This window comes from Mustela erminea, chromosome 1, assembly GCF_009829155.1.
Source record: "Mustela erminea isolate mMusErm1 chromosome 1, mMusErm1.Pri, whole genome shotgun sequence".
Lineage (NCBI taxonomy): Eukaryota > Metazoa > Chordata > Mammalia > Carnivora > Mustelidae > Mustela > Mustela erminea.
In genome coordinates, this window is record NC_045614.1 from 151512637 (window position 1) to 151534305 (window position 21669).

General features: G+C 39.1%; 1 protein-coding gene and 1 non-coding gene across 6 annotated transcripts in view; one reads left to right on the forward strand and one right to left on the reverse strand.

Moving 5' to 3' along the window:
• Window positions 1-21669, reverse strand: part of PLS1 (plastin 1) — a 116344-nt gene that overhangs the window by 58850 nt on the left and 35825 nt on the right. The gene's annotated exons all lie outside the window — the stretch shown is intronic.
• Window positions 18895-19001, forward strand: LOC116581290. The gene has a single exon (XR_004281990.1). It is a non-coding gene; the product is annotated as a U6 spliceosomal RNA (small nuclear RNA).

Here is a 21669-nt window from a genome sequence, read left to right on the forward strand (position 1 = left end):
GGGTGGCCAAGATAGGGACAGACAAGGTGCAGCAGAATCTCTGCGGAAGAGATGCACAGAATAAGCAATGGGCGTTTCCCAGGTGGACACTGAAGACTAATGACCAAGGACAGAAAAGCTTCCTCCAAGCCTTTGCTCTGTTGAAGACCTCAGACAACAGAGCCTAAGGGGCAGATTCCAGGGACCTGAGAAAAACCTGACTGCACAGGCAGGATGAGGCATCACAGTCAAAATAAATTTGCTTTAAAGAACATAGATAAGGGGCACCTGGGTGGCTCAGTGGGTTAAAACCTCTTGCCTTCAGCTCCGGTCATAATCCCAGGGTCCTGGGATCAAGCCCCACATCGGGCTCTCTGCTCAGCGGGGAGCCTGCTTCCCTTCCTCTCTCTCTCTCTCTCTCTCTCTCTGCCTGCCTCTCTGCTTACCTGTGCTGTCAAACAAATACATAAAAACTTAAAAAAAAAAAAAAAAGAACTACCTTGGATCAAAGGTCAGAGCACTGCAGTATCTCTGGGAGTATGTAACTCTATGGTATCCTGTATCCTCCTCCCCTTCTTCAACTGTTCTCTTATCTTCCACAACCCTCCTCTTTTCCTATTATGTGCTACTCTCAGCTCCCCATTACAAGTTTAAAGATCACAAGGAAACTGGAATAAATCACTATGGGGAAAAACAAATAGCTAAGATATAGGAATTAATTAAAGGGTTTTCTTTTTAGTTTAAAGGAATCCTAGAGAATACTTTCATTTTTCTGTATTTTCAGCAATCTCTTTCTTCAACCACATTTCCTAACAGGGGGAGCATCATTCATTTTCCAAAAAGCAAACACATTCATATTCCATATCAACCTGTTACTTTATCAAATTTTATCTAGTTAACTGGAATGCCTTTAATATATATGAACCAGGAGACAACTGACTTTGTTAAATATCAGACTCCTACTCTACATGCCAGACTGACCCCTCTTCGGACAAAGCAAGCTATTAAACACAGGTACGATAAAACTCAGATTTCTCCTGAGCATCCTTCTGCAAAGTAAAGTCAGAAGGTAGTATGATCCCCACCAGAATACCAATGTAAAAGCATGTGGTGAGTCAACAAGTACTCTGAATTCAGAAATGGGTTCAGACAAAAAAAAAAAAAAAAAAAAAAGATTATATAGAAGGATTTCAAAAGAATAACTTTTTCAAGGAAAGACACTTATTGAAATGGAAGATGTGAGCACCACAACTGACCCTCACTACTCAGTGTATGGGATTTGGTCACCCAAGCACAGAGGTTCAAATGTTACTTGATTTGTGCAACTGAATGAATGGATGTGAAGGGTTAGAGTTAGCTCACTGAATGCTTAATCAGCATGTAGGAAAAAAACCTGGTCTTTTCTCACAAGGCCTTACTCCAGACTTCTCTGCATTGATCCTGACTAACCCAAACAGTGCCAACTCTGTTCGGAAACCCCAGCACACAAAGCTGTGGTAAGTGCAAAAGTGATGAGGGATGGCCTAGGCAGAGGAGGACCATGGGTAAAGTTTGCCTCGCACTCTGCTCAGCTCCACCCAGATGGGTGACTAGTGAATCCACCATGCCTTTCAAGGGAACCTGGAAACATTCTGTGTTTCTCTAGAAACACTCCCATCAAATTAGCTCATTCTAAGAGCCAAAAGAAAACATTTTGTCTCCCTCTCTCACTGTTTCGCTTTCAAATAAATAAATAAAATATTTTTTAAAAAAGAAGGAGGGGTACCTGGCTAGTACAGTCAGTTGAGCATCTGTCTTCAGCTCAGATTGTGATCCCAGGGTCGTGGGATGGAGCCCCGCATCAGGGTCCCTGCTTAGCAGGGAGCCTGCTTCTCCACTCCCTTTGCCTGTGTTCCCTCTCTGACTGTCTCTCTCTATCAAATAAATAAATAAAATCTTTTTAAAAAGAAAGAAAACATTTTGTCTCTTAACGTGTCAAAACCCAACCAGAGTTAGCACCACTCACCACATCCCTGATGCCAGTGAGGGATATTTCCAAGTGATGGCTCCTCTGAGAGAAGAGGAGCCAGCAGGTCAGGAGACCATTAATCACAGATTCCTAGCTAAGGTAACTGGATCTGCCCATTATCCCAGGATCTTTTCCTTCTCACTTATTATTTATATCCCATCTACTCTCCCACTCTCCCACCCCCCACTTTAGGACCACTCTGGCTCTCTCAGAAAATTCAACAACCAACACACCATCAACACACACAACATCTCTCTATGTTATATACCAAATTGCTATCCTATAGTTTTATAACATTTCAATACTTCAAGTATCATTTCCTGAACATGTTCTGTTTTCTTTTCCAATAATTATTTCCCTTCTTCTGATAACAGCACCAATTTTAGTTTTGGGGTTCCACTCATTCCATATAATCCATTCATAGCATTTGAGTGAACCTCTAATTCCAAGCCAATCAGCACATCATACTCTCTAGCCAAAGGGATTTGGTTTAGCAACAGGCATATAAGCCAGCTGGAGCCAGTGAGACATAAAGCTTTTGTGGAACTTTCTGAAATGAGAGTCCACAAACTCCCCTGGATCAGCTTTTCATGAAGAAGTAGAGACCAGAGCAGCTGCGCACATCTTGCCTCCAGGAGGGGAGGACCTAGGGACTAAGAATGAAGCCAAAACCAACACAGCAGAAAGCAGAGCCAGTGAATGAAAAGAAAACGTGACCCGGCAGGGCTGAATGCAAAATCCCGCCGTGCTAAAAACCCTGATGATTTTAGTTACTTGAAACACATTTTTTTAAGCCAGTTAAACTGGATTTCTGTTGCTTGCAACAGAGTCCAAACTGATATATAGACATAGTTTACAAAAAGAAAATAAAAGGGGGGGTCAATTCCTCAAATGATAGAAAATATTTGAACTTTCTGATTTGGCAAAGAAATTTAATCATATTTTCTAAGTTTACATCTAAATAAGTATTTTTTTGTCATCATTTTTTTTTTTAGGTTTTTGCGGGGGCAGAGAGGGAGAGAAAATCTTAAGCAGGTTCCATACCCAGCACGGAACTCAACGCAGGGCTCAATCTCACGATTCTGAGATCATGACCTGAGCTGAAATCTAGAGTTGGATGCTTAACTGACTGAACCACCCAGGCCCCATTTTTAATTTTGGGGTTTTTTTTTAAAAGATTTTATTTATTTATTTGACAGAGAGAGAGAGAGATCCCAAATAGGCAGAGAGGCAGGAGGAGAGAGAGGGGGAAGCAGGCTCCCCGCTGAGCAGAGAGCCCGATGCGGGGGCTTGATCCCAGGATCCTGAGATCATGACCTGAGCCGAAGGCAGAGGCTTAACCCACTGAGCCACCCAGGCGCCCCTAGGTTTGCTTTTTTTTTTTTTCTGAGTATGGTCGACACACAATGTTACATTAGTTTCCGATGTACTATATCATGACTCAACATCTCTATATGTTATGCCTTGCTCACCATAAGTGTAGCTACCATCTGTCACCATACAGTGCTTAACAATATCATTGATTTTTGTCCTAATTTGTATTTTACCACCACCACCACCACCACACCTAATCCCAGAAATTCAGTGCATCAGTGAAGTATAGAAGTCCATTTATGGTTGCTCCCACAGCGCTGAAGACTATATTCCTAGCCTAAAGGCCTTTGGACTTACGGCTTCTTTGTTCCTTTTTTCCCTTCTCTATATCCAGAAAGATCCTTCCCATTTCTCCTAACTCGTTTCTTGTTAAAGATGACAAACTGAGTAGTAATATATTATGAGGAATGGCAGGTCTTTCTGTTATGAAGGACGGCAGGCAATCTAGCTGCAATAACAAATACTCAAAGGCAACAAATCATTACAATCAGGAAATTACTAATGCATTGCACATAGGAAAAAAAAGAAAGAAAGAAATGTACCTAATACATGACAGTAAAAATAACAGACACCCAAGATGTTTGTAGCTTCACCCAGTAGCTCACAAAACAGGGCTCCCCAAGTATCAAAGTTCCTATAAGTTAGTTCAATTTTCAAAGGGGTGCTTGACCTACCACGGGACCTACTGCTGCATGGAACAATACTGTGCTTCCAAGTACAAAGGGAATAAGAAAGATGTATGGCAGACAGGAATTCAGGAATGAATGAGGCTTAAAAACAAACAAACAAACAAACAAAAACTCCCTATTGGGGCGCCTGGGTGGCTCAGTGGGTTAAGCCGCTGCCTTCGGCTCAGGTCATGATCTCAGGATCCTGGGATCAAGCCCCCGCATCGGGCTCTCTGCTCAGCAGGGAGCCTGCTTCCTTCTCTCTCTCTCTCTCTGCCTGCCTCTCAGTGTACTTGTAATTTCTCTCTGTCAAATAAATAAATAAAATCTTTAAAAAAAAAAAAAACTCCCTATCTAGTCTTTTTAAAAAATATTTATTTAGTTATTTTTAAGTAATCTTTACATGCAGTATGGGCTCAAACACATGATATCAAGAGTCTCGTCCTTTTCCAACTGCACCAGCCAGGCACCCCTGATCTAGTCTTTAATAGCATTTTTATACATGATTAGATATCCAATGTAGTTATGGCTTCTCAAAGAAATTGACCTGAAATAGACTTTAAGTAGGAATATTAGAAACAACAGATTTATCAAATCTATTTGCTGCTATTATTGTTTTGGCTTTCCAATTCACACTATTTCCAAGAGATGTCACCATATTGCTATCCAAAATTATACAAGCTGCTTAATTATTTTCTATTTTTAAATTCAAGAGGAAGAAAACATTCTAAAAGATAATGTACCCCATAATTAAATTTTCTTTTGTTGTTGTTGTCATTGTTGTTATTCCTTTAAACTAGACTTTAATCTCCTTCATCAGATTTTAGCCTCAATATACTTTAGCTGTAAACCTATCTGTCTAGACTCTAATCCTTCCCTGTTAACAATTCTTCTTCCCCATTTTACCCTTTGAAAGACGTTCTCTTTCTTCCAAGGCCTCTTCCTGATTGTCCCTTAACTCTCCTTCATGTCATTTCCTGTCCTGAGAAACTCTATTCTCCTACATCTAATTCTTCACATGCCCTCCAAGCGGAGCGCGAATTCCACCATGAATTTCCCCATTGGCCACATTTTGTCTCAGCACATGTTTACTGAGAACATCTAAGGCACTAGGTGTTGTTCCAAGTGTTGGAGGCAATCTAATGATGACTAACACACAGCATCAGCTCTCAAAGAATTTATAATCTAGTAAGGGAATCAATAAACCACAGAAGACAGTAATGGCAAACACATGAGACACCTTTACCCATTATAAATGCCACTTATTAATCCCAGTTCTTTCCAAAAAGGCCTTGAGTTGCCTCTGGATCCGTTTTCCAACATGGCCTGATATAGCCCCTACTAAAGAGTCAGCCCTCCAAATGAACTAGGATGTCACCTTCAGAATTATTATGCAAGCTAGAATGAAATCAATAGGAAAGGAAGAATCTTCCAACTGCTCCCAGTCTTCCAAGAAGACTTTCAGAGGAGGTACTGTTTGAGCTGGACCTTGAAAAATGAATAGTCAGAGAAAGATGCAAATCCCAGTTAAGGGAGAAAATTCTTAGTGGTCTCCCCAGAGAACACTCACTCTGACAGAATGGAGTTGTCTAAGTGTCAATATTGAATAACAGTACCTTATCTAATTTTTAAGTTTTTTGAGAGCAATGGAATATCTTCTATTTCTTCTGTAATTAAAAATATTACAGTGAGGGTGCCTGGGTGGCTCAGGTCATGATCCTGGAGTCCCAGGATTGAGTCCCACATCGGGCTCCCTGTTCAACGGGGAGTATTTCTCCCTCTGCTCCTCCATCTCATACTCTCTCTATCACTCTCTCTCTCTCATTCTCATTCAAATAAACAGAATCTTTAAAAAAAAAATTACAGTGATAAGATGATGCAATACAACATAAATACTCAAAAATCACTTTTAACCTCTTGGTGACAATAATGGTGAGTAATCTTATTCAAAACATGTCACTCCTCTGAAAGCCTTTTTAAAAAATAACTGTTTAATATCATTAGTAACTGTTTCTAAGTCCTTCCACAAAAGAGCATTACAGTTCTTCAGTTTATTGCAAATATAGCTTTCTTTTTTATAAATATCTTTCTTTTTTAAAAATCAGCCCTAATGTTGAACTTATAATACAAATTCTCAGCTATTAGCACTACACCATAAAACACAATCAAAAGTATCATCTTTAAATAAAATGAGTTTATCTTTTTGCCTACTGGGAATTTCAACTTCTGACATGAAAAGTAACCCCTGCCATCTCCAAAGGTGCCTACATGCTACACCTCCTATTGGGAGCAGGCCTGTGTTGGCCAGCCTACAGACTCTTCCTTTTTCCATTCAACTAGGTCAACAGTTCACTCCTAATGCACCTCAGAAAACAAGTGATCTTCTCACTGTAAGCCATACTCACTAAAAAGGAATTTTCTATTATTTCCAAAACTCATAGCTTCATCTGTATCTTCTTACCTACTGACAATGGACACATTTAATCTGCCTACTTGGTATTTGTGCCAGTTAAGGTATTTTCACTGTAAACCGCAAAAACTGATTCTGGCAAAATGTGCCAAAATGGAATACCCTGGAACATGCTGGTTCAAAAAGTCAGGGAGGGCTAAACAAGCAGGCTCTGGAAGGCCAGGAGCCAGGCAGTTCTAAGGAGCTCCACAGTGGAAACTTTCAGAGCTTTTAGAGCTGTCTCCAGGTACCTCAACCACCACCAGTTGCAGATGACAGTCTAATCCCCAGGACATCAGTCTGATTGGCAGAGCTCAGGCCACATGCCCAACCCTGTAGTCAGGGGATACCAAGAAGACCTAGAGCTATAAAGAATCTCTTTGGCCTGGGTTCATTTGCTTTCTGCACAATCTCTGTATTTCCAAGAGGCAAAAACCAAGGTTTAAATCTGACTCCCAAGCAAATGCAAGCATGCTATTCTAATAGTTTTCTCCTGAACTGAACTCATCCCACCCAATTAAGAACATCTGGGTGTTGGGGCACCTGGGTGGCTCAGTGGGTTAAAGCCTCTGCCTTCAGCTGGGGTCATGATCCCGGGGTCCTGGAATCGAGCCCCGCATCGGGCTCTCTGCTCGGCGGGGAGTCTCTTCATCCTCTCTCTTTGCCTACCTCTCTGCCTACTTGTGATCTGTCTGTCTGTCAAATAAATAAATAAAATCTTAAAAAAAAAAAAAAAAAAGAACACCTGGGTGTCATATAAACAGGACTCATTAAATCTCCGCCAAACTCTCTATCCAAAGAAATCACAAAACACAACACTCAACAGCAGTCCAAAAAGGCAAGGGAGACTTCCCTTATCTCTCTGACAGTAATAAACATTCTTGGGTACTCACCATAGGCCAAGCACTGTTCTAAGTAGTACATAGACTGTCTCAATCTACACAGAAACTCCCTGAGGTTGGTAATATTACAACTCCTATTTCACAGTAAAGTAATTGAGGTCCACGGCTTTGCAATAAGTGGCAGAGCTGGGATCCATGCCAAGAAGTTTTCCAAGTCCAGACCCTAATTATACTTCATAGTGGTGGTCTCCATACATTCCCCTCTACCCCTACATCTCATGTTATACACCCAGTGACGACTTCCTATTAGAACCTGCCTAGAACCTGGCTTTCCGGCATATAGTTAGCGTGAAGTGTGGACAGTTTTAAAGAGGGTCTGAGACAGGTTAGTTAATAAAGAGAGTCAGAGTTGGTTTTTGCAGGTTGTAAAATAAAGTGTCTCAGAGTTTCAACTTCTGAAAACACCGTTTTAATTATCTATGTGCAATATGTTTTACTAGAAATCCAGAGAATGCATGGAAGGATTTAAATGAGCTTTGTGAGAATTATATGAATTCTTTTACATTACCTTTTTTTCTGTCTCTACAAAAGTACCTTACTCTTACTTTCTATGTATTATATAGTCACTGGAAATTATACATGAGGGAGACTCCCAGACTGTAACTGCCTATATTGCCAAATATTTCATTCAGAATAAATGCCTCAACACAAATGTCAAAGAGCTATCAGAGAACAGGAAACTGAGTCACTTCCAAGGGCTCTGGAATAATCCGGGCATTACTTCCTAGTTTATAATCCTTTCCCCACATCTCCACCCAAGAATTTCCATGTAAATGATTCACAACAACACAGACATTCTTGTCCAGCTTGTGTCCAAGTAAGCTGATGAGTCCTATCCAGGGTGTTTCCAGGTTGGGGTTTGAACTTTAACCTCCAAAGCACACATTGGTTTAAATTTGAAATGTTTCACTTTGTACATAAATTAAAACTTTTCAGGAGTTGAAACCCTGAGGCACTTTGTTTTACAACCTATAGAAACCAACTCTGACCCTCTTTATTAACTGACAAAGGAAGAAGGAATTACCATACATGTGTCTGTTTAGAAATCCTAAATTTCTATCAATTATGGATAAAAATTATTAGTGCCAAAAAATGATATTTTCCAACAAATGCAAAGGATGCCATATTACAAAGAATCAACATTGTCACCACAGATTTCTTAAAGAATATAATAATTCACAAAACTATGGTTTTATCATTCTTTCAATAGCCAGCATGCTACCATGGAAGGATTCTGCTAGCTGAACATAACAGGTCAGAGCCATTCCTACCCACAGGAGATGGACACCTCCACAGTGCAAGTGGATATCTGCCCAAGCACTGTGAGGTTATCTGAACTTTTTGCTGTGGAGAATGGGAGGCAGAGCCCACTACCAGCTCTGGAAATTTTCTCATATCAGAATCTTGGCCTTAGAAAAATTAAACAGCACTCTATTTTTTTTTTTTAAAGATTTTATTTATTTATTTGACAGAGAGAGAAATCACAAGTAGGCGGAGAGTCAGGCAGAGAGAGAGAGAGAAGCAGGCTCCCGCTGAGCAAAGAGCCCGATGCGGGGCTCGATCCCAGGACACTGAGATCATGACCTGATCCGAAGGCAGCGGCTTAATCCACTGAGCCACCCAGGCGCCCCAACAGCACTCTATATTTATTGAGTATTTTATACTCTCCAAGCATCCATTTTACCTCTTTAACCTCTTATTAGACACAGGTCTCCCAACAAAGAAACGGAGACTGAAGTTTAATGATTTATCACATTTATAAAATCCAGTCCACACTTCTCCACAGATGACAGAACGGGCATCTAGACAGGAATAAAATGCTGTACTCAGAGTTCTAGAACAAACCTTTGACAATGCTGGGTAAGAGTATTTACATCAAGAAAGGACTCAGAGTAAACACCACTGAAGACAAATAACAGCCAAAACTAGAACACACTGGCATTAATGTTTCTATGTCACAGGTTATATAGCTTTAGAAATAAAGAAATTAACAAGAGTACAATGACTGCGAGAGGTTAATTGCCAATAGTTTAATGAGTCAAAAGCCATCAATGATACAGAAAATCTGTATAATAAATTGTAAAGCTATAAAATTTTCTGTAACTCTCAAATTATAATCCTTATTTTCCTGAATTAAATCAAAACTACCTCAAAGACCTACTCAATACGATCACTTGAGAAGACCAACACTAGTTGTTAAATAAATCCCTCTCCATTCTCTGAGCTATACCAGGACTCCAGAGCTTACAGGAGAACAGGGGAAATGGGGAAGACACTTTCTGACACCACCACCTTCTGGGCCCACGTCAACCATTCAAAATCGCTAGCATCCACACCCCCAATTATAAGCCTAGAAACAGTGACCCTTCCTTCCAAAGGTTAGTCCCAGTCATCTGAGACATCTCCTGTGTATGCAGTCTCCCAAACTGTAAGCCTCAAAATCATCTTGACTCCATTATCCTCTCCCTGCAAAAAAAAACGTAACTTACCACCAAATCCTACCTCCAAATTCTGGAATACCCCTTCTTCCTCATCTTTACTTCTCACTACCTTAGTCCAGCACTCTGGTGTCTTGTGAGGGCTACTTTAGCAGGTTCTGCTCTCCCTGACTCTCCCCATCCAGTACTTGGCTCTTACTCTGTGCCCATCCGCTTCAACATATATACCCTCAAACAGAGCCAACCTAACAGAGCATTTAATGAGAATTATTTTACTTAAGATTTTGTGGAAACGTGGAGAATAAAGTTCATGTTGCCCACAGCTGGACAAAATTCTGCACGTTTTCCTTTAATTAACCCACCCAATCTTTCTCCCAAACTCCTCTCTGGGATAGCGCCTCCTTGCCTGTCACAACTCCTGGACCACCCCCTTTAGGTTTCAGCCTCCCACTTTCCAGGGTATTTCTTTCCTTAACCTCCACTCCAACCACTTTTCTTATGTTGAGCAATTCAACTCTTGGCTCAACTTCCGTAGTTTGCATCACCCTGTCACCAAACACACCTTCCACTGAAGGATCCAGTAGGCAGTAGGGGAATAGCAAGTAACAAAAAGGACAAGTGAGTAGCCACTCTAGCCCCTATGACTAAGAAAATTTTCTAAACTGAAAAATCGGTGACCTACTGAAAACATCCTTTTAAAATGGTCACTAGGGGCGCTTGCGTAGCGCAGTCGGTTAAACCTCTGCCTCTTGGTTTTGGCTCCGTCCTGAGTTTAGGGTCTTGAGAGATGGAGCCTACATCGGGCTCCGTGCTCAGCACAGAATCTCCTTGAGAGTCTATCTCCCTCTCCCCCTGCCCTTCCCGCTCATGCTCTCTCTCTAAAGTTGGTAAATAAATCCTAAAAAAAAAAAAAAAAAAGGTACAAATAAAACAGCCACTAAACTAAATGGAAATTAAAATAATAATGAAATACCATTTTTTTTTTGCCCAGAAAATTAGCATCCATCCTTTTAAAGAATAAGAACCAGTTGGAGCAATAGTTCCAGGAAATATACAAACCCACTGTACTGGATGCAAATTGAAACAAATTTTTTGCAGGATAATTTAGTAATAACAGGACCAAAGTCTCAAAAATGTTAATGAAGGAATCCCACTTGCAGTAATTATTCTACAGAAACAAGCTGAAATCAGCAGAGAAATATTGGTATAAATATGTTCATTTCATCATTACTTATAATAATGGAAAACCTAAAACAACCTAAATTTCTAAAATAGAGGATTTGCTTAATAAAATATAGTATACTCTTATAATAAAAGTCAGGCAGTCATTAAAAGTAATGTTCTTTAAGAATATGAGGAAAAACTTACAATATATTATCAGGTTAAAATAAAGAGGATTATCAATACATGTAATATATTCCCAACCTGTTTAAAGTATATATCTGTGTAAGGAGTGGATAGCCAAAATGATAGAGGCAACAAGTAAGCTCCTCCACCTGTTTCAAACATATAGAAATGCTGGATAAGGGGAACCCGGTTGGCTCAGTTGGTCAAGTATCTGACTCGAGTTCAGCTCAGGTCACAATGTCAAGGTTATGAAACTGAGGCCTGCACTGGGCTCTGCACTGGGCATGGAGCCTACTTAAGATTTCTTCTCTCCCTCTCCCTCTGCTTCTCCCCAACTCTCTCCCTCTTAAAAAAAAAAAAAAATTGGGTGGATAAAATAAATATCTTTAAATTTTTTCAATACATATCTAAGCCCAAGCAAGCAAAAGAAATCTCCTGGTACCAGATATGAAGTGGGATATCAAGCAAGAGCAGCTCCACATTCACATCTCAAGGGACAGGAGTTAAAACCTATGAACACAGCAGAAACCTGGAAGTGGAACATAAAACTGGAAAACAGGAGGGCCATCCTCTCTGTAAAGAGGGATGCTCAACATAGAATCTATATAGAAAAAGTTACACAGGAGAAATCAGAACCCCAAGTCTGCCCTGCATGTGGGTGTGAGGTCTGAATTTCACATCACCTTACTGCAGGAACCTATGAAGCCATATGGATCTTGCAGGCAGAAGCCAAACCGCCCATAGGCCCAACTCTACCACCTAGAGCATTAACTGAACTCCACTAAGGAAAAGAAGATATTCGATCAAGCCCCCATCAGGCTCTCTGCTCAGCAGGGAGCCTGCTTCCTCCTCTCTCTCTGCCTGCCTCTCTGCCTATTTGTGATCTCTGTCTGTCAAATAAATAAATAAAATCTTTAAAAAAAGAAAAGAAAAGATTCTGGAGATAGGCTCACAAACATTACAAAATCATTTAAGAACCCATCATGATAGAAGACAATAAAAGACTTCTAAACTGGAAATCATGACAGAAACTTTAAAATAAGTAGGGCTGAAATAGAAATAAGGGATTCACTTAAAAGTAAAAAACAAGACACAATTTTTTAATACACTTAATAGTATTTTTTAAATGAACAGGAGATACTATACATAAAACTGATTACAGGAGCTGTTTAGGGGGTGAGGACAGTGAGATTATATATATCTAATTTTTTCCTATATAGTTACCTATTTTCCACAATGATCATATATATCTTTTATAACAGACAAGAAATGAAGGAAGGAAAAAAAGTGAAGATTCAAATTTAACCATTCCTACATGACAGCTAAAAACAATTTTGAAGGGGTGCCTGTGTGGCTCAGTCGGTTCAGCATCCAACTCTTGATTTCGGCTCAGGTCCTGATCCCATGGCTCCTAGGATCGAGTCCTGTGTCAGCCTCCAAGCTCAGCAGGAGTCTGCCTGGATATTCTCTCCCTCTGTCCCTGGCCCCACTTATGCTTGCTCTCTCTCAAATAAATAAATCTTTAAATAATAATTTTAATAATAATTTTGAAAACTGGAGGGGATACACTTTGATGTACTATTAGAACAAATCCATGCTGGTATCTAATGGAATGCCCCTATATCATGAGATACCACCCCAGCCCACACCACATGTTCTAGTCATACTGAGCACCTAGCAACCCTGGATCCCTAGCTCTTCTTTAATACCAACCCTCTGCACATGCCCTCTTCCTGGAATTTCTTTAGCCTTTCCTTGCCCTGTAAATTCCTGGTAATCATTCCAGATCCAGGTAAAAACCATTCCCCTCTGGAGTCTTCCTCAACTCCCTCAGACCAAAGAGCTATGTCCCTCAGCAATGACAACAAAAGTCAGTCAACACTCTGGTGAACGCCAGTGTGCACACTGTGTCTTTTGTCCATCCTACCTTCATCAAGGACTATGCATTTGGGGATGTAAGAAACCCATTTTCTCAGATTATCTCTGAATACGGAGTGTCCAATACATTGCTTACCCATAGGAGGTACTCAACAAAAATTTGTTATTTGAATGCAAGTGCAGAAAATCATTAAAATCCTCTAAGTATAAGCTTAGAGGAATCATCTGCTCAGTATAGTTTTTCTCCCTTAGCCTCAGAGAAGTGAATTAGAGTCATCTACCTACTGTTGGCTAACATCTTCTTGTAAAATTGCCATCACAAATACTACTTGCCAGGTCTTTGATTTTTCTCCCTTGTATTATATACTGTCCCTGATGTGCCATGCATGTAATTATACTCATTTATCTTCCCCATTCTATAAAATTCTCCCAGCTGATTTTAATTTTTTTAAGTTTTATTTTTTTATTATTTATTTTTAAGTAATCTCTATGCCCAATTTGGGGCTCAAACTCATGACCCCAAGATCAAGGGTCCCATGCTCTACCAACAGAGCCAGCCAGGCACCCCTCCCAGCTGGCTATAATCAAAACCTTAAGTCATTTGCATGTAAGAGACATGGTTGCCCTAGGCTTCCTTGGACACCAGAAATACATGTAGAAAGAACAACATAAATTGTCTCTCAATTCAATCAAATGAAGTAAATAGTTAATGATGACTTAGGGTTCAACACTATGTTGAGATATACAAGATAATAGATTTATTTTCTGTACTCAAAAAATTTAAATTCATTAATTCATTCAGCCAACAGATACAGAGGACCACCTATGCTTTTAGCCCAATGGAAAGCACTTGAGAAGAGCATCAAGACATTTAATATTTGGTCTGGGCATTCCAAGAGCTTACAAACTAGTTGTGGTGGTGGGCGGTGGGGGTGAATTTGTGAGAAACACAAATAGAAAGTTAAATAGCAATGTCAGTATTATATGTGTAATCAATAAAGTTCAGAAAAAAATGTTAAAAGATGATAAAATGATGTTAAGATCATTTTTAAGATGTTATAAGAGGTGTTACAGGGTAGATGGTGTGGTCTGGACACAAAGAATTAACAGAGGAGAGAGAGGCTTCTGTATACCCAAGTGATCCAGAAAGTGTTCCATGGAGGAGTGGAAACTGGGGAGAGACATGTGATCTCATGTATAACAGGGTAAAACTGCTCAATAATAACACTGTTTTACAATCCCCCTGCCACATACCCTCCACCATTCCACTGCTAAGCCAGGTGGATTTGAAGGGGATTTGGGAGTTTGTTGTTTTTTTTTTTTTAAGATTTTATTTTTAAGTAACCTCTACACCCAAGGTAGAGCTTGTACTCATATCCTGAGATCAAGGATTGCATCCTCTACCAACTGATACAGCAAGGAACCTTTGGAATTGAGGTTACTAATGAAGGGACACCACATGGGCTACAGACCAACAGGGAATTCACTCTTCCGCAGATATCAGCAGGGAGGGACATCCACAGCTGGGACAACACAGGAACCTAAGTCTCACAAGAAGGCAGTATCAGAGAAATAACAGTCTTAAACTAAACTCCCTACCCTCAAACCCATGCCATGATAAGATGAAATTTCTGAAAACTTAAATACCACCCAGGGAAGAAGACAACTGAGTTCAGCCTTAAATGACTGTTTTACCCTGTATGACTAGAACAGTCTTCCACTATATGGCTACTAATAATAGAAACTATGCTGATGTAGGAAAAATAAAGGTATTTTATACTCACTTCAGTTTTGAGGCCGAGAGTTGATCCTTGCATAAAAATCAAACCTATTTTACAAAGCAGGAAAGAATATCTCATGGGGAAAAAAGTCTCTTCAACAAAGGGTGTTGGGAAAACTGGACAGCAACATGGCAAAGGAGGACACGGACCACTTTTTTACACCATAATATAAACTCAAAATGGATTAAAGACCTAAACAGGAGGCCCAAAAACATAAAAATCCTAGAAGAGAGCACAGGCAACAGTAACTTCTTTGACATTGACCAGAGCAATATTTTTCTAGACAGGTCCCTTAAGGTAAAGGAAATAAAAGCAAAAATAAACTATTGGGACTACATCAAAATAAAAAGCTTCTGCACAAAGAAGGAAACAGTCAACAAAACTAAGAAGAAACCTACCAAATGAGAGAAGATATTTGCAAATAACATATCTAATATAAAGTTAGTATCCAAAATATATAAAGAACTTATAGAACTTACTACCCAAAAAACAAATAATGCAATTAAAAGTGGTTAGAAGACATGAATAGACATTTCTCCAAAGAAGATCATTAAATGGCCAACAGACATGTGAGAAGATGCTCAACATCACTCATCATCAAGGAAATGCAAATCAAAACTACATTACACCTGTCAGAATGGCTAAAGTCAAAACCACAACACACACACAAAAAGCAAGCTTTGGCAAAAATGTGGAGAAAAAAGAACACTTGCACACTATTTGTAGGAATGTCAACTGTGAAAAACAGTATGGAGGTTCCTCAAAAAGTTAAAATAGAAGTACCCTGCAATCCAGTAATCACACTACTAGGTATTTACTCCCAAAATACAAAAACACTAATTCAAAGGGATACATGCATCTCTGTATTTATTGCAGGTTTATTTACAATAGCCTAGATATGGAAGTAACCCAAGTACCCACTGATAGATGAATAAGGGAATGTGGTGTGTGTGTATACATGTCTGTGTATAATGGAATATTATTTACCCCTAAAAAAGAATGAGCTATTGTCATTTGCAACAAGATGGATGGAGCTAGAGAGTATAATGATAAGCAAAAGAAGTCAGAGAAAGAGAAATACAGTATAATTTCACCCATATGTGGAATTTAAGAAACAAAACATATGAGAAAAAAGAGAGATGAACTAAAAAGCAGACATTTAACTATACAGAATAAAGTGATGGCTGCCTGAGGGAAGGTTGGTTGGGGAGTAGGTGAAATAGGTGACAGATTAAGATGTCCATTTGTGATGAACAATTCACGAATTGTTGAATCACTATATTGATCACCTGAAACGAATACAATACTTAATGTTACCTGGAATTAAAATAAAAGCTTCTTTAAATTTTATAAATTTTTAAAAATCTAAAATAAGGTAGCATATCATTACATTCCAAAATGAGCCTCAAAGACACAGATAGTAGGGCTGCATTTTAACATGGGAATACTAACTCCACACCGAGGCAGTCTTTTTTTTTTTTTTTTAAGATTTTATTTATTTATTTATTTATTTATTTATTTATGTATTTATTTGACAGACAGAGATCCCAAGTACGCAGAGAGGCAGACAGAGACAGGGCAGAAAGCAGGCTCCCTGCTAAGCAGAGAGCCCAATTCGGGGCTCAATCCCAGGACCCTGGGATCATGACCTGAGCCGAAGGCAGAGGCTTTAACCCACTGAGCCACTCAAGCGTCCCCTGAGGCAGCCTTTTTAAAGCAGGTATCGTTCTGCCAGCCCTGAAATATCATTATTGACCCTATGTTCTGAAGACCATACTCACAGACCAGTTAAGTGGGCCATGGGTTGTTAAAGATGCCAATCCTTCAAGCCAGCATTTCTGCCTTAACAGGGCAGCGGTCCCAGACTTCCTTCTCAGCACCCTGTGCCCTCTTGCCTTCTACTCAGCTATGAAACCTGACAAAATCCAAGATGCAATGCTAGGTTTCCATCTCACCAGCTATGCAATCTTGGGTAGCTGAACTCTCTGGATCTCACTTGTAATACTGTAAGTGATAATACCTACACCTCATAAGCTTGTCAGGATCAAATGGAAGAGCATACGTGAAAGGACACACATTATTGCCTCTTCCAGGAAACTATATGTTTTAAACTACCTTTGTTATTATAGAATAAAGAGCTGTATTCTGTTTTTTTTTAATTTCAGAATCTCGGGGGCGCTTGAGTGGCTAAGTCATTAGGCGTCTGCCTTCAGCGCAAGTCATGATCCCAGGGTCCTGGGATTGAGCCCCAAATCAGGCTCCCCGCTAGGAGGGATGCCTGCTTCTCCCTCTCTCACTCCCCCTGCTTGTGTTCCCTCTCTCTAGCTATGTTTCTCTCTGTCAAATAAATAAATAAAATCTTTTTTAAAAATTTCAGAATCTCAGGCAAAGTGAGTCAACAGGGAGGAACATTGTGGGAGAGAGGTCTCCTGGCCCCAACACTCACACCCGTACACTAATTGTACTTGATCACACCTAATGAAGCTGGCCAGCCTCTTCAGGAGCTGTGACAGCAGGAGAGTGAGAAGAGGAAAAAGAATGGAGGTAGATAAAGTTTGCATTTAAAGCAGTTCCTTATTTTATATAGAGATGTCAGGAAGGATATTCACCTATGATAAAAAGTAATGGCACAGGGGCACCTGGGTGGCTCAGTGGGTTAAGCCGCTGCCTTCGGCTCAGGTCATGATCCCAGGGTCCTGGGATTGAGCCCCGCATCAGGCTCTCTGCTCAGCAGGGAGCCTGCTTCCTCCCCTCTCTCTGCCTGCCTCTCTGCCTGCTTGTCATCTCTCTGTCAAATAAATATATAAATAATCTTAAAAAAAAAAAAGTAATGGCACAGTGATGGGATTTTTGGATAACCTTTAACTTTCTGCTTTGTTCTTTTCTTTAATTCATATACTGAAAACACACACATACTTTAAAACTACAGTTAATTTTGGGGGCTAATGCCTTCATAAGCTTTTCATACAGCACTATTCATAATAGACAAGACAACCAAAGTGTCCAACAACTGATGAGAGAAGAAACAAAATGGGATGTTATCCATAGAATGGAACATCATTCAGCAATAAGAAGGAATGCAGTACAACATAAGTCACAACACGGAGGATCCTTGAAAATACTATGCCAGTAAAGGAGCATAACTTAAACATAAAACTACTTACCCACTTTTAAATATCACATTTTACATCTTCTCCCATGATCTCACAACTTTTTATGAACATCTTTTTAAAACTAAATATTTATTTTTAACAGCTTTATTAACAGCTTTATTTATATTTATTTCTATTTAACAGCTTTATTAAGATATAATTAACAGGGGAACCTGTTAACTGCTGTGGCTCAGTGGTTAAGCATCTGCCTTCGGCTCAGGTCATGATCCCAGAGTCCTGGGATCTATCTAGCTCTACAACAGGCTCCTTGCTTAGCAGGGGTACCTGCTTCTCCCTCTCCCTCTGCTGCTCCCCCTGCTTCTGCCCTCTCTCTGTCTGACAAATAAATAAAATCTTTTTTTTTTTAAAAGCTATAGTTAACAAACACTAAAGTATACCTATTTAAAGTACAAAATTTGAAGTTTTGACATACTACACACATCACTATAGTCAAGACAGTGAATATAACACTCCCACAAGTTTCCTCACACTCTCTGTAATACCTCACTCCCATCTCTCCCTGTTGCTGGGCAACCAATAATGTGGATGATGTCACTACAGTTTAGTTTGTATTTTCCAGAGCTTTTAAGATTTTATTTATTTGAGAGAGAGAGCAGGGCCAGGGAAAAGAGAGAAGCAGGCTCCCTGCGGAGCAAGGAGCTGGATGCAGGGCTCCGTCCCAAGTTTATCTTTCCAATCCTGTTACTTTTAACCTACCTATGCCTTTATATTTAAAGTGCAGTTTCTTCAAGGCAATATTTAGCTGGGTCTTGTGTTTTCACCCAATATGAACTATTTCTGCTTTTTAACTAGGGTGTTTAGACCATTAACTATCTATCTATTTATTTATTTATTTATTTATTACCATTAACCTTTTAATGTGATCATTAAAATTTTATTTTAAAATTTTTAATTTTAGTGCTCGCTTCGGCAGCACATATACTAAAATTGGAACGATACAGAGAAGATTAGCATGGCCCCTGCGCAAGGATGACACGCAAATTCGTAAAATTTTTAATTTTAAAATAAATTTTAAATTTTATTTTATTATTTATTTGATAGACAGAGATCACAAGCAGGCAGAGAGAGAGGAGGAAGCAGGCTCCTCACTGAGCAGAGAGCCTGATGCAGGGCTCGATCCTGGGACCCCGAGATCATGACCTGAGCTGAAGGCAGAGGCTTTCACCCACTGAGCCACCCAGGCACCCCCCCTATAACTTTTCCTATAGTGGGGATCTGCTGAGGATGAATTTTTCCACTTTACATGTCCGAAATGTCTTTATTTCATCTTTTTGTTTTTTTTTTTTTTAAGATTTTATTTATTTATTTTATAGAGAGAGATCACAAGTAGGCAGAGAGACAGGCAGAGAGAGAGGAAGAGAAGCAGGCTCCCTGCTGAGCAGAGAGCCCGATGTGGGACTCGATCCCAGAACCCTGAGATCATGACCTGAGCCAAAGGCAGCGGCTCAAGACACTGAGCCACCCAGGCGCCTCTCATCTTTATTTTTGAAAGATATTTTTGTTAGGTGTAGAATTCTAGGCTGACAGTTTTCCTTTCAGTGTTTTGATGATGTTTCTCCACATTATTATGCACATTTTCAACAAGAAATATATATTTTTATCCATCTTCCTCTGTATGTAATTATATAAGTGGTCTTTCTCTCTGGTTTAAGATTTTATCCCTAAAGATAAGATCCTTTATCCTGGCTTTAAGCAATTTAATTACAATGTGCTTTGATGCAGTTTTCTTCATGTATGTTTTGCTTTATACATACATGAATTGACCTTTTTGGGTCTAGAGGCTCATACTTTTCAGCAAATTTAGAAAAAAAAATTTTAAGATTTTTATTTATTCATTTGAGAGAGAGGGAGAGCACAAGCAGGGGGAGCAGCAGACAGAGAGGGAGAAGCAGGCTCCGTGCTGAGCAAGGAGCCTGACTCAGGGCTAGATCCCAGGACTCTGAGATCATGACCCAAGCTGAAGGCAGTTGCCCAACCTACTGAGCCACCCACATGCCCCAAATTTGGAAAATTTTTAACCATGATTCTTAAAATATTTTTTTCTGTTCCCCCTCCTTAGGGACTCTATCTATATACATGGATCTTAGGTCACTTAAGTCCCACAGATCACTGATGATACTTTTAATTTTTTTGTAATTTCTTTATTCTGTTTCATTTTGGATAGTTTCTATTGTTATGTCTTCAAAATCACTATTCTTTTCTTCTACAATGTCTGATATGTTCTTAAGACCATCCAGTGTATTGGCATGTTACAGTGTATTTGGCATGTTACAGTTTTCCTCTATCTTTATCTCTAGAAGTTCAGTACAAGTCTTTTAAAGTATTTTCAATGTCTCCACTTAACTCTTCGAAGCATTTGGAATACAGTTGTAATGACTGTTTTGGTGCCATTATCTGGTAATTCTAATATCTGTGTCAGTTCTGGGTCATTTTTTGGTTGACAGACTTTCCCCTATCATTATGGGTCACATTTTCTTGCTTTGCTCATATATTTCATGCTCAGTATAAAAATCTAAAACAACTGCTGTACTTGGGAGGTATCCTTCTGGACTATTTTAATTTACAAATTATATATATATATATTTACATATATACTATATATATAGGTATATAAGTGTATATATGTGTGTGTGTGTGTGTGTGTGTGTGTGTGTATATATGATTTTTTTAAATGGGATTATGCCATAGATTTTAAACACTATTTAAATAGCTACTATATTGGGAAAGGCAAATGAAAACAATAACCCAACATCTTAAACAGTCTCCTCTCCAGAGTGGTGTATATCTGAAAGAGGTGAAGATATGCATACTCTCTAACACACAACTCCACTTCTAGAAATTTATCCCAGAGAAACTCTTATACAAATATACCAAAATAAAGGTAAAAGCACACCACTGTTAATAGTATTTAAAAATTTGGGGCATCTGGATAATTCAGCCAGTTAAGTGTCTGCCTTCACCTCAGGTCATGATCCCAGAGTCCTGAGATCGAGCCCTACATCAGGCTCCCTGCTCAGTGGGGAGCTTGCTTCTCCCTCTCTCCCATGAATGCTCTCTCTTGTTATCTCTCTCTCTCTGACAAATAAATAAATAAAATCTTTTAAAAAATAATATCAAAAAATTGGAAACCACTTGAATTCCTGCATCAGGTAACTGGATAATTACAGAATATTCACTTAGTGAAATACTACATAACAGTTAAAATGAAGTGGATACTGGTTTTAACATGAAAAATTTATGTTAAGTTAGGAAAAGTATACAGCAGCTATCATTTGTAAAAAAAATTTTAAAGCATTTAAAACAGTATATTATTAATGGAAAACACTAATGGAAAAATATAGATGGTTGGGGAAAATAATTAAAATGCCAACTTCAGGACTGTCAGTGAGGTACAGGATTAAAATGGGCAAGAGCCTTCAGTCATCTGTCTAATGTTTTACTCCTTAGAGAAAACAAAGAGCTGACGCATAAAATAAATAGAAAATTGCTGACATTTCTTAAATCCGGGTAGAGAAAATGTGTGTATATTGTATTATTCTCAGTATTCTTTTGGATGTTTCACTATTTTATAACTAAAAATATGAAAGAAAACTTACACAGAATAATATTATACTACAACTGTATACAGCAGTACTTTCCATCATGCATTTTATTTAATCATCCTCTTCATCT